Raw genomic sequence first — 12,467 nt, 5'->3', positions numbered from 1 at the left:
TTGCATCAGTCTTCACTGTGGAAAACACCAGCAGTGTGTCAAATGTTGAAGGTGTGAGGGAAGAGAAATGAGTGTAGTTATTATTACAAGGAAGAAGGTGCTCAAAAAGCTGAGAGACCCAATGGTACATAAGTCACCTGGGCCAGATGAACTGTACCCCAGGGTTATAAAAGAGGTAGCAGTAGAGACAGTGGAAACATTAATAATGATCTTTCAAGAATCATTTGACTCTGGTATGGTTCCGGAGGACTGGAAAATTGCAAATATCACTCCACTTTTTAAGAAAGGAGGAAGGCAGCAGAAAGGAAACTATAGACAGTTAGCTTGACCTCAGTGACTGGAAATAAGTTAGAGTCAATTGTTAAGGATGAGGTTATGGAATACTTGGTGACACAGGACAAGATAGGACAAAGTCAACCTGGTTTCCTTAAGAGAAAATCCTGCCTGTTGGAATTATTTGAGGAGATTACAAATAGGATAGAGAGGTTTCCGGTGAAGTCATCATCGAGAATGGCAGCTTAAGTTACTAGCTCCTCCATAAAAACGCGTATTAAGCCCCATTAACCCATCAAATATAATATTTTTCAAAAAATATTTGAACTGAAAAGAGGACCGAGAATGGGGAAAAGGAATGGAAATTAAAAAAGTGACACTGCGGAGCCTGTGGCCGAGGGGAGTGCAGCGAGCAGCTCTCCTACCCGACCGCATGCTAGCGAGGCGGACGCTGGGCCTCGTTCAGGCAAAGCGGTGAATATGATCGAAATTCTGAAAGAGATAAGGGAGTTCCAGAAAGAAATAGAGCAGCAGCTACATGATATTAAGTCAGAGCTCGCCAACGTCAATCAAAAAATAGCGGTGGCAGAGATTTGAATTGAGAAGGTGGAAGATCGCATTCAAAACATGGAACGGATACTGAGTAAGACAATAAAAATATTAAATCACCAAGAAGGTAAACTGCTTGACCTGGAGGGAAGATCACTGTGAAAAAATACCAAAATCTACAATGTTTCCAAAGGATCAGAGGGCTCGTCTATGACGGAGTGTGTCGGAAAGTTACTGCGGGATGCGCTGGATCTTTCCTCGGCTGTGGAGCTGGAAGTCAAGAGAGCCCACCGCGCGTTCTTTCCGAAACCTACCCAGGATAGAAAGCCACACGCAATAATAATTAAATTCCTTCGGTACAGCACCAAGGCGGAGATTCTATGAAAGGCCTGGGGTAAGAAGAGAGTGTTTTTAGACGCTAAATTAATATATTTCAACCAAGATTACCCCCCCCCCCCCCGCACGGTCCTGCAGAAACACAAAGAATACTCTGAAGTAAAGCGAGTACTAAAGCAAAAAAAGAGTAGATTCCAAACTCTGTACCCTGCTAAACTTCAAGTGTTTTATGACGATGAGACGCGGTTGTACCAGACAGTGGAAGAGGTGACTACAGACATGAAGGCCAGAGGGTTGCACATCAGCGTCACCAAAACAAGGGAAAGCCTGACTGAGGAATTATCCCGCTCCGCTGGGGAAATAGTGCGAGAATCGAGAAGGCAGGAGACAGGAGGAGGCCGAGAGAAATATATCAGGAAGAGACCGGGAGTCTCTCAAAGACAGACCTTACCCCCTTCAGAAGAGCCATAAGGTTTCGCTAACTTTAAAAATGTTGAGAAGCTAAATGGAAGCAAAAGTAGATGGTGATATACCTATCTCGAGAAATATTTATTATAATGTGGACAATAGACAATAGACAATAGGTGCAGTAGTAGACCATTCGGCCCCTCGAGTCTGCACCGCCATTCTGAGATCATGGCTGATCATTCACTATCAATACCCAGTCCCTGCCTTGTCCCCATATCCCTTGATTCCCCTATCCATCAGATATCTATCCAGCTCCTTCTTGAAAGCATCCAGAGAATTGGCCTCCACCGTCTTCCGAGGCAGTTCATTCCACACCTCCACAACTCTCTGGGAGAAGAAGTTTTTCCTCAACTCTGTTTTGAATAACTGACCTCTTATTCTCAATCCATGCCCTCTGGTACTGGACTCTCCCAACATCTGGAACATATTTCCTGCCTCAATCCTATCAAATCCTTTAATTATCTTAAACGTTTCAATCAGATCCCCTCTCAATCTCCTCAATTCCAGTGTGTACAAGCCCAATCTCGCCAATCTCTCTGCGTAGGACAGCCCTGCCATCCCAGGAATCAACTTAGTGAATCTACGCTGCACTTCCTCAATTGCCAGAATGTCCTTCCTTAAACCTGGAGACCAAAACTGTACACAATATTCCAGGTGTGGTCTCACCAGGGCCCTGTACAAATGAGGATTTTATATTACTTCGTTGTTATTCTTTATTCACTAACTTACTCCTTTTTCCCCACCAAAATGAGAATATATATATATGTGTGCATATATGTTTATGTATGTAATATATGTGTGTGTATATATATATATATATATATATATATATATATTTGTGTGTGTGTGTGTGTGTGTGTGTGTGTGTATATATATATAGGAGGAGTACACAGGGAAATCTTTTCTGTGTAATGGATTTGTTCACTGACTTTTATGAATACTGCAATGGGGGCCCTCAACTCACAAGTAGGAGGGGTTATCCCCCACAGCTAGACATTTCCTCTAGCTCAACGCAGGGTCATCTACTAGAGACCTCAGCCTTGGAATCACACATACGTTGTCACTTTTGTTGTTATTTGTGTTTCTTGGTTCTTATTTGTTCAGGGAGTAGATCGATTAAGTTTTATTCTAATTTCAATGATATATTGACAGGTAAATACATATGGCTAAGGACAAGGTAAAATTCATTTCTTTTAATGTCAATAGACTACTAAATCCAATCAAACATAAGAGAATTTTATCCAAAATGAAAAAAGAACAAGCCCATGTAGTATATTTACAGGAAACTCATTTAAGTGATAATGAGCATAAAAAACTAAAGTGAATGGACTTCACAAATCTGTTTTTCTCCTCATATAAATCAGGACAAAGGAGAGGAGTTGCTATTCTTATCTCAAGTAAGCTAAATTTTGAAAAAGTATTCAAAATGGGAGATAAAGAGAGCAGATGTATTCTGGTAAGGGGGAATATAGATGGAAATTCAGTTACTCTATTGAATATATATGCACCCCAGGGAAGTGATATTGGTTTCTTTCAGAAAATTACTGATATTATGGTAACGGAAACAGAAGGTCTCCTGATATGTGGGGGAGACTTAAATTTACAATTACAACCAAACTTAAACTCTTCCAACAGAAAAACCTATGAAACAAAATCTTTACATAAGAAAGTTAATACACTTTTTGAGGATGTTGGTTTAATTGATATATGGAGGGACATTTTCCCTGACAGAAGGGATTACACTCATTATTCTGCTCCCCATTCTGTATATACAAGAATAGACTATTTCATAATATTTGGAAAAGACAAAGATAAAATAAACACCTGTGGAATTGGGACAATAGATGTAAGTGACCATGCACCTATATATTTATCTGTTGATTTTGACCTACAACCAAAGAATACTATTTGGAAACTAAATTCAAGTCTACTCAATGATCCGTACTTATAGGAACAAATTTTTTTTTTTAAATGGTCTCTACTTAGAATTTAATGAAAATGGAGAGGTTTCACCTCCCATTTTATGGGATACTCTGAAGGCGGTCTTAAGAGGGAAAATTATAGCGATATCCTCATATAAGAAAAAAATAAGGAATAAAACATCAGAGGAATTACAAAATAGGCTGAAGGAACTAAAGAAAAACACAAATTGAATTTGGCACAGGATACATTAGGAGAAATTAAAAGAATTAGGAATGAAATTAATGGCTTGGCTACACAAGAAATCAGGAAAAATTTAATGTTTCTGAAACAGAGACATTATGAAAGTGACATTACGAAAAAATGAGATTACGAAATCTATGAAAATACAGGCATGGAAACTGAAAAAAAAAAGATAGCAGAAATTACAATTCATAGAATTAGGGACCCAAGAATGAAAATGATAAAAAATAAGCTCAGTGAAATTCAAGAAGCTTTTGAAGTGTTTCACAAACTCTATATTCCAAAGTTCCTGGGGGAAGCATAATCCAAATTGACACCTTCTTGAATTCTCTAGAGTTACCCACTTTAAGCGAAGAACAAAATAGAAGGATGACTGCTGACATAACTGAAGTTGAATCAAAAGCTGCAATTAATAGGCTTAAATTAAGAAAGTCACCAGGATCAGATGGGTATACAGCAGAGTGGTACAAAGAATTTCAAAATCAGTTAATTCCTGTTTTACTCCCCACACTGAACTGGGCTCTAAAAAAAGGCACAAATTCCACCCAGTTGGAAGGAAGCGATAATCTCAGCTATACCGAAAGAAGGCAAGGATAAAATGGAATGTGGGTCATTTAGACCAATATCCATTCTTAATGTAGATGATAGATTATTTGCCTCCATCATGGCCAAACGATTAGAGGAGTTTCTACCCATACTGCTACATAATGATCAGAGAGGTTTTATACGACAACGTCAGACACAAGACAATATACGAAGGACACCACATTATGGATCATATAAAAAAAATAAAATCGAAGCAATAGTGATAAGCATGGACGCTGAAAAGGCAATTGATTTGGTTAATTGGAATTTTCTTTACAGAGTTGGATATTTATCAAATAGTCTTACCCTAGAAAGGGGGACGAGACAGGATTGTGCATGGTCACCACTACTCTTTGCATTATATCTGGAACCATTAGCTCAATATATCAGACAAAATGAAGATATCAGGGGAATTACGATTAAAGGGACAGAGCATAAATTGGCTTGTTATGTGGATGACATTTTGATCTATCTAGGGCAACCAACATACTCTTTACCTAAATTGATGCAATCCTTTGAACAATATGGTCAATTATCAGGATACAAGATCAACATAGATAAAACCCAATTATTTTCATATTACTATAGCCCACCAAGAGAAACTGAAAGTCGATACCCCTGGGCATGGCACACAGAGTCTTCCAAATATTTGGGCATCATTATGCCAAAAGATTTGGCAAAATTATCAGAATGTAATTATCAGCCTTTATATAAAAAAATAAGGGAGATGTGACAAGATGGAACCTGATTCCTTTTTTCAGTCTCAGTTCAAGGACTGAGTCTATTAAAATGAATGTACTGCCCAGACTGTTATATCTCTTTCAGACCCTACCAATAGAGATTAATCAAAATCAGTTCAATGAATGGAACAAGATGTTATCAAGGTATATTTGGCAGGGTAAAAGGCCTAGAGTTCATCTCAAAACTTTGCGATTAGCAAAGGAAAAGGGGGGGATGGGGCCTACCTTCTCTTAGAGATTATTATTTTGCAGCACAGTTGAGAGTTGTGATGTGTTGGTGCAACCCATCATATGACGCTCAATGGAAAAACATTGAGGAGCGGGTACTTCCCATCCCCATACAAGCAATTTTAGCTGATAACAACCTGCAAAGGTACATAAATACTATTGATAACCCAAGGGTGAAATTGACTCTTAAAATATGGAAAACTACTATAAAAGAATATAATCTAGAAGGATGATATTGCAATTCTTAAATGGTGTGCATATGACTCTGATTTTACACCAAATAAGTTGGATGCTAGATTTAAGGACTGGACAACTAAAGGAATAACAGTTCTTTGCAACATAATGAAAGAAGGAACACTGTTCAGTTTTGAAATGCTTAAAGAGAAACACTTATTAGAAAAACAAGATTTTTATTGGTATTTACAGATGCGACAATATGTTAATAAGACGCTAAGAATGTAACCAAGGCAAGTACATGCTTGATAGAGCTCTTTAGAAAAGCATATAATTCAGATAATGGTAGTAGAATCATTTCAAGCATGTATAAGGGGTTATCAAATCTTAAAACACATTCGACTTCATACATTAAAACAAAATGGGAGAAGGAAGGAGGGATAATTATATCTGATGAAGAATGAACAACAATATGGAGATATCAATGGAAGTGTACCAGTTCACAGAAATGGAGGGAGTTTGGATAGAAAAACTTGATAAGATATTTTATTACCCCCTCTCAGAAATCCCATTATGATAGCAACCTCCCTGTTTGCTGGAGAAATTGTGGAAATCAAAATTCAAATCATTATCATATTTTTGGGACTGCCCTGTTATCAGAAACTATTGGAGGGGGAACACAATGCCCTACAGGATATTTTTAAATGTGAAATACCCTTAGAGAGTAAGACCATATATTTTGGATATATACCTCAAGAATGGTTAAAAAGAGATAAATATTTAATGACTATACTGTTGGTGGCTGGTAAAAAGACTCTTATTAGGAAATGGTTATCACAGGAGAGCCCAACTTTAAATGCATGGATGGAAATTACAATGGACATTTACAAAATGGAGAAGATAACAGCATCTGTTAATCATAAGCTGGAATAATTTGATTCATACTGGAAAAAGTGGTTTAACTACATAATGCCTCATAGACCTGATTTTATTCTCACAAATCAATGAATCTGTTGTAAAAAGAAAAGATCACTCCCTACTTGTACATAGTTCTTTCCTTTTGCTTGTTTTTTCCTTCCACTCTTTTCTGTAAGTGTATACCTCAGATAAATACTTTGTGGAGATCTGTGATACATATGATTATATGATGTATATGTACAATGCCTGAAATACATCTTATGGAAATGTTTGTTTGATGAACTTCAATAAAAAAATAAATTACAAAAAATACAAATAGGATAGAGAAAGGGGATGTAGTGGATATTGTATATTTCGACTTTCAGAAGGCTTTTGACCAGGTGCCACACATGAGGCTGCTTGTCAAGTTAAGAGCCCATGGCATTATAGGAAAGTTACTAGCATGGCTAGAACATTGGTCGATTGGTAGGAGGCAGCAAGTGGGAATAAGAGGTTCCTGTTCTGGCTAGACAGAGTAGGTATGGAAAGGATGTTTCCCATGGTGGGGGATTCTAGGACAAGAGGACACAGCCTCGGATAGAGATAGATATCCATTTAAAACAGAGATGCAGAGAGATTTCTTTAGGTAGAGGGAGGTGAATTTGTAGAATTTATTACGACAGGCAGCTGTGGAGGCCAGGTCATTGGGTGTATTAAGGCAGAGATTGATAGGTTCTTGACTGGACATGGCAACAAAGGTTACAGGGAGTGGTGTTGAGGAGGGGAAAAAAGAATCTGCCATGATTGAATGTCAGAACAGTCTCAATGGCCCAAATAGCTTTATTCTGCTCCTATGTCTTATAATCTTATGGTCTTATTTATCTATAGTATCCGACAGTCGTTAATTATTTCCTGTTACCAGTGTGTGGACGAACTTTGTCTTAATGGAGCCAAGCTGATTTCCACCAACTGAGAATTTCTCACCAATATTTTCATCAAGTTAAGTCAAGTCAAGTCACTTTTATTGTCATTTTGACCATAACTGCTGGTAGAGTACACAATAAAAATGAGACAACGTTTTTCAGGACCATGGTGTCACATGACACAGTACAAAAACTAGACTGAACTACGTAAAAAAAAACACAGAGAATGCTACACTAGACTACAGACCTACAGAGGACTGCGTAAAGTGCACAAAAGCAGTGCAGGCATTACAATAAATAATAAACAGGACAATAGGGCAAGGTGTCAATCCAGGCTTCGGGTATTGAGGAGTCTGATAGCTTGGGGGAAGAAACTGTTACATAGTCTGCTCGTGAGAGCCCAAATGCTTCGGAGACTTTTCCCAGACGACAGGAGGGAGAAGAGATTGTATGAGGGGTGCATGGGGTCCTTCATAATGCTGTTTCCTTTGTGGATGCAGCGTGTAGTGTAAATGTCCGCGATGGCCGGAAGAGAGACCCTGATGATCTTCTCAGCTGACCTCACTATCCGCTGCAGGGTCTTGCGATCTTAGATGGTGCAATTTCCAAACCAGGCAGTGATGCAGCTGCTCAGGATGCTCTCAAAACAACCCCTGTACAACCCATCTATCCTTTCCTCCATTACATCCTGTTGTTTCTGAAATACTATTGCAAATTATGTTCAAACTCAACTGTGAATCAACTATCTCATTTCTTTTCAATCTTTTGAATCTTCTACTTCTCCAGATTTAAGATACTTACGTATTCATGAATATACTTTTACAGAGACTTCAGATTTTATTGAAACTTTGATCCTATTCCTTTCCCTTACAGAACCAGCCAAACCCACCCCCCAAAATAAATGCATTAAAATTATACATTCTGAGTTCTTGCTCAGGACCTCTGAAGGAATGCAGAATGGGAAGAATATCCTGCATTTCTCTGACACTGGGTCTCTCAGGGATGCAGGGGTGACTCATGGAAAGAAATACGAGGTAGAATTTCTGAAGTGATGTAAAACAGTGCAGAGATGATTGTTACTGCATTTTCTTTTGGAAAAGATAGATCAATTTTCTGTTATATGTATATATGACAAATAAACAGGGCCTTTCAATTCCATTTGTGAGCAGTAGTTGAATTTCTGACTAAATTACAACAAAATGCATCTCAGTCCTGGATAATTACAACTCTCACTGAAAGTACATCGATACTGTTTGCACCATCTGACCATACCCTTGCAAGCATTGTTTCAGACAAAAAAGCCCTTTACAGAACAGCCTAGAGCAATGTTAAGATAAATGTTATTAAAACCAACATGGCTCTAGCTCAGAGAATTTATCAGTGCCAATACTAAGTGGAATAATTCATCAAATTTATTGCAGAAATAAATGTCTGTATTTATTGGTCCAGATTATGTTTTTTAACTTTGATGTTTATACAACCATACAATGAAGAAATACAGCACCTTGTCATTGCAAAGCAACAGTTTTGTAAGAGAAATGCTGAATAATAATAGTGATAATGATTACAGAAGGTCTGTACTCATGAATTTTCATTCTGTTTCCTATCTCTGTGTAATAAAAACACTGCATGAAAAATACCATATATCATATATTATTTATTTTACTTAGTAAAAATGTCTGCAACATTCAAAAACATACTCACATAGCTGACCATTAAATCAATCACTATACACACTCATGAAACCATACCTGCTATATTTCCTGCACCTTACTTCTGGGTCCTCTTAACGTTCATACAATCAGTCTCCACACATAATGGATTATCTTCAACAAGATTTGATGACCATCCCTTCAGCATTCTGAGGGAACCATTCCTTCACCAACTTCCTGCTTCATTCTTTCAGTAGGTTTCAAAGGTACATTTAATGTCAGAGATATGTATACAATATACATCCTGAAATTCTTTTTCTTCGCAAACATCCACGAAAACAGAGGAGTGCCCCATAGAATGAATGACAGTTAAATGTTAGAACCCTAGAGCCCCACCACACACAAGCAGCAGCAAGTCAATCCCCCCCACCAGCAAAAAAAGCGTCGGCACCTCCCCACCAAGCACTCAAAGCAGCAAAGCATCTATAAAAACAAAGACTTGCAGCACGCCAAAGACTACTCATTCACCCTGCATTTGACATGCCAAGGGAAAAAGAGGTGTCCCCATTTCACAGCAAGAAAGAGACATAACAAACAATTCACTGATTAATGCTGTTAAAGGTTTGTTGCATCACTTTTTTCTGAGCCCTGTGCCCAAAGAACTCAGGTCTCTGGGCACTCAGCCAGCAGCCAGCCCACTGGTTCCATGTTCTCCCGTGACGCATCAGGCGGCGGCACCAGCCTTGAATCAGCCTGTCTCCAGAGACACGAACCCTGAGGGTGCGCTCACCTTCCAGGCTGCGTCCCAGAGATATTTAAAAGGGGCTGGTCATGAGGCCCTGAGAGTGAGTTCCATTCCCACAGAGAACCAAAGTCAGAGTGTAACCCCAGGTCAGGGTCTCCAAAGGAACCTTGAAAAGGAAAAAAAGAGATACCAAAGATAGAAGTTCCACCAATTTGACCAGCACCCACTTTCCATTCCTCTCCAATCCACACCCCACTTTTACATTTTTGTCCGAGTTCTTAATCTCAAATTCTGACAGGAAAAAAAAGATTAAAGATCTTTTTAAAGATTATCTTTGCATGTACATCAAAACATAATTTCACTATGAACAGTCCCAAGCCTGGCTGAGAAAGGAGAAGGGTTGGGCACGGGGCTAGCAACCCCATCCTGTTAAAGCCCAAAGCTACAGAATGCCAATATGTGCTCTGACATCATCATCCCTGGGAGAGGAAGGATCTGACACCAGGAATATGGGCTACACCTGAAGATAGCTTAAAGGACTGAGCCAGGACTGCTGCTGTCGATGGCCTACACCCCAGTAGGGGGTGATGGGCTTAAGAGGATGCATTGAATTGCGTTGTTAGTGAGGATTGTGCTGGGCAGCCCATAAGCCTCACTACTCTTCCACCACCAGCATGACATGCCAGCAACTCACTAACCTTAACTGTACATTGTTGCAATGTGGGAGGAAACCAGAGCACCTGGAGGAAACAGGCTCAGACATGGGAGAATGTACAATGGTGGGGATTGACCCCTAATCTTACAACTCATGCTGCAAAGCATTGTGCTAACTGCTATGTTACTGCATCATCACATTAACTCCATATATTAGTTCAGTTAACAAATGGAGTTAACATATAAAGGCATAATGTTAACTCTCACAAAATGCTAGAGGAACTCAGCAGGTCAAGCAGCATCTATGGAAATGAAGCAACAGTTAACATTTCAGGCCGAGATCCTTCTTCAGGACTGGAAAGGAAGGGGGAAGATGCCAGAATAAGAAGGTGGGGAGAAATGTTCCCCAAAGGTGTGTGCACAGACTCACATCTTTCACTGCTAGTGCACAAAGGAACTTAAACTGCGCTCAAAACATTGTCACCCTCAACCTCATTGGCATCATAAGTATATTTCACAAACAAACACAATCACATTCCCTTTTCCAGTTTCTAATGTGGACAGTGTTGACAATGTGGAGTTTGAGATGATTTGTCTGCAAGATTTACAACTGCCTTATTTATACTGTTTTTATTGAAGAAATTATTGATTCTCTAAGTCGACTTCCAAAGAAGCAAAGTGTGTGAAGCCCAAAAGAACAGCTGGCCTATTTACAGCGGAATGGTTTAATGAAACAGAAGAAATTGCTACAACGAAAGGTCAGGAACATCCAGCTATGAGAAATGCTTATGTACAATACAGAAAATGGTGTTACCTGTGCGTATTGTCGTCATGCAAAAGTTTGCAAGAAGGAAAAAGTGGAGTGATATTTGGAAATTTGACTTTTTGAAGCATCATTTAACAAGCAAATCACACATGGACATTGTGCAAAATCTCTGGCAAGAAAATCTTTCATGACTCACTACAGGTCTGCTCTGTATGTTTTGTGAGACTGCAGAACGAGAGCAAAAGTGATCAAACCCAGAGGCGAACAAAGTTCTCGTTGACAGTGCATTGCTAACTATTAAAATGAATACCTCTACATAGAAAATTCAGTGTGCACATGTTGCTGTTACTGGGCAAAAAATTGCACAGCACAAGACTTTTGCATACACGGGTCATTACAAATCAGAGGGAACATTGATAGGGAGCATCTGCAGAATCTCTTGTGATCATATTAACTGTTTCTCTCACCACAGACATTATTTGACCTGTGTTTTTATTTCACTGTACACCCACAATTCTTTATAATAATGTTACATAAATCAGGTAATTAGAATGACAGAGATACCTCCTGTTCACTTACACATAAAGGGATGGTTCAGAAAGATTGTTTGCCTGATGTAGATGTAATGCACTTGAACATCACCAGAGGGCAGTGCGAGTGGCTTGAATTCACAGAAACCATCTTAGTCATTCATCACCTGTGAGATCATGTCTAAAAGATTTATTTGGAGAATATTTCTGAGAATTTATTTGAACACTGGTTTCTTGATGGTTATTTTCCAGCAATTCAACTAAACTTTTGGGAAGCACTATAATGATCATTAATGAAAATCTTCAGACCGTCCAATAAAAAATCACAGAGTGCTGTGCTAAGTTATTACCACTCTTAATGTCAGGATTTCAGCTGGACCTGACAGCCCTGGCAGCTTTCCATTCTCAGCATGAACATTGATGATGACAGAAATGCTTTGCAAGACAAAAACAGGGTCAGCTATACTTTACTGAAACAATATTATTAGGAGAGAAGAAGATTTCTTGTGAAGCCGTTTGCAAATCAGACTGCAGCCATTAATTCAACTTGACACTTTTAAATATATTCAATAATGAAAATGCAACTGCAGAACAGAACACCACTGCTGGAGGCAGACAGACCTTACAAGCACCAGCCATTACTTGTGAGTGGTCAAATGTGGCTTTTCAGAACCAGGAAAACGTGAAGAGAGTAGAAGTTGTCATGATTGCAGGATTAGTGCAGATGGGGGAGTTGTTGGTCAGTGCAAAAGGTCCACGTACCATGCTGTATGTCTCTATGAAG

At 39.0% G+C, this 12,467-nt stretch overlaps 1 pseudogene; it reads left to right on the top strand.

Annotated features, from left to right (window-relative positions):
• Nucleotides 1-4,816: 4,816 nt before the first annotated feature.
• LOC132392420 (uncharacterized) overlaps nt 4,817-12,467 on the top strand; it is a 39,966-nt pseudogene continuing 32,315 nt past the window's right edge.

This window comes from Hypanus sabinus, chromosome 4 (assembly GCF_030144855.1).
Source record: "Hypanus sabinus isolate sHypSab1 chromosome 4, sHypSab1.hap1, whole genome shotgun sequence".
Taxonomy (NCBI): Eukaryota; Metazoa; Chordata; class Chondrichthyes; order Myliobatiformes; family Dasyatidae; genus Hypanus; species Hypanus sabinus.
Note: the sequence above shows the minus strand (reverse complement) of the source record. Positions and strands in the feature narration are given on the sequence as shown.